We start from the raw sequence: 2,082 nt of genomic DNA, 5'->3' as shown, positions 1-2,082 counted from the left end.
AGGAGAAATAAAGAGACTCTGCATTGAACTCCCTCTGACCCTGCTAAGAATTGCCTTTCAGACCATCTTTTTCTCTGCTGATACAGGAGTCTGAATGACATTTAGTCACAAAAACTTGTACTAGGGAATAACACACAACTTTGATTACATTAAGGGAAGACAAAATTGCATTCTCTAGTCACTCCCTCTTTTAACATGAAGCGCTTTAGCATGTTTGAGGAAAACCAAATTGAAGTGAATAGGACCCTCTACCCAAAAAGGCAAAGCAGCAGATAACATACAGAACACTTCAGATTTTTTCCTAAAAAGCTTTAGGAACTTGTATGGATATGAAAATTATTAAAGTGTAGGTCTTTTCTTGACACCTTGGTTCAGTTCTTAGCATATCATAACTTCTAGTACTCACACTGAAACCGCATCGTGTCACAGGGATTATCTTCATCTTCAGGATCTTATCAAACGCTTCAGAACTGCAAGTTTTTGTAAATGCACTGTAATGCTATAATCTAAATAAGGCCTTCTTATAAGGCCTGTTTCACCTGCCATCAGAAGATAAAAGATGCAGAAATCAAAGTAGAACGTTTTACTAGTTAAGTGAGTGATCTACTAAAAACTTTAACCTTTTGCCATTGGTTTCACTGCAACAGTCACAAGCTGGGAGCAGTGTCAGCATTCAGGTGCCTTACAGTCACTCGTTACCGGGAAGTGTCACTGTGTAAGAAGAAATTATTACTGAGTGAAAACATAGAAAATACTAAGGTAATAGATCGTGTTACCAAAACCAGTTATTTTCACAGTTAAATGAGATTTCATTCTAACTGTTGAAGTGTAATTTTAAAAAGCTCACAATACCTGAGATTGTGTTAGGAAGTGGCTGGACTTTATTGTAAGTACTTTTTTTTTTCATTCTACACTGCCAGCTTTGTACTTCATTCTTTCCAATTCTATTTTTATGTATTTTTACATAGCCATTGCAATCACAGAATACACTTCCCATCACTTTGATGTAAACAAGGTTTTAAATGTTGAAATAGTAAATAATGAGTGCTTGCATGTGCACTATTAAGTATAACTTTGCTTAGTCCCCTTTCTTCCCTGTGCTTTGTGGAGTGCAGAGGTTTCTTGCACTGTCTGCAGAACCACAGCTCCACTGTGAGACCAAAGGAATCCCATGAGAGAAACTCGGCATTTTCACTGAAGAAGTGATAGCTAAATAGTGTGTGTTACAACCCCAGGTGTACAACAGTGGAGTGTAATGGAAGTACACTTACCTACTTCTGCATATTGATAGCAACAACCACCACGGGTGAGTGAATTAGCTGGGTCTGTTCAGAACAGGGTCTGTTCAGAACAGCCTCTGTCAGGCATGAGCGGTTGTAGACCATGTGCGGCTTCCTTTCCACCCTGCCAGCGGGTTCCTGCCCATGGTTTTCCATTTCATAATCCTATGCACTGAACCTGCACACCACAGCTCTGAGGGCAGTTTAAAGGCTGTGAGGCGGCCTCCTTGTGAGAAGTGTCAATTAAGGTAAGGGATCCAGGGTATAAGGAGCATCCTCTGACTGTAAGGTGATTAGTTTCCTCAGTGTAGGCATTGTGAGAGTAACTTGCAAAACAAAGGCAGTAAGCATAAGTCAAAAAACAACTCTAAAAGGATTTTCAGATTCCGTACCAGATCGCCAAGCTCCTTCATTAGGAGATTTTACTTCAGTATTTTCGTGTAGTCTAAAACATAGACTGAAAAATACTGACAACTTCAGGCTTATTTTACATAATCAGGTTAAATGCCTGTGTGGGAAGAAAGCACATTTTTCACATTAATTCAATATTAATGACAGTTTATTCAACTCATTATTTTTGCTGGAGCGTAGTTATTAATTTCTCTGAACAGTGTGTCTCCATTCTTGTCTTAAATCATTTGAGGGACTTTAGAAAGGGCAATGCTAACATCTTTCTCCAGTACAAAAGGCAGCTACAAACTTGGCTTTCCTGATTTTGATTTCCAATAATTACATGGACCTGGGCGCTGAATGGCGTCGCGACGGCGAAGCCGAAGGGCGGCCCAGGCTGGGACTGCCGGGC

This window comes from Mesitornis unicolor, unplaced genomic scaffold, assembly GCF_000695765.1.
Source record: "Mesitornis unicolor isolate BGI_N332 unplaced genomic scaffold, ASM69576v1 scaffold45353, whole genome shotgun sequence".
Classification (NCBI taxonomy): domain Eukaryota; kingdom Metazoa; phylum Chordata; class Aves; order Mesitornithiformes; family Mesitornithidae; genus Mesitornis; species Mesitornis unicolor.
This window is presented reverse-complemented; position numbering follows the sequence as displayed.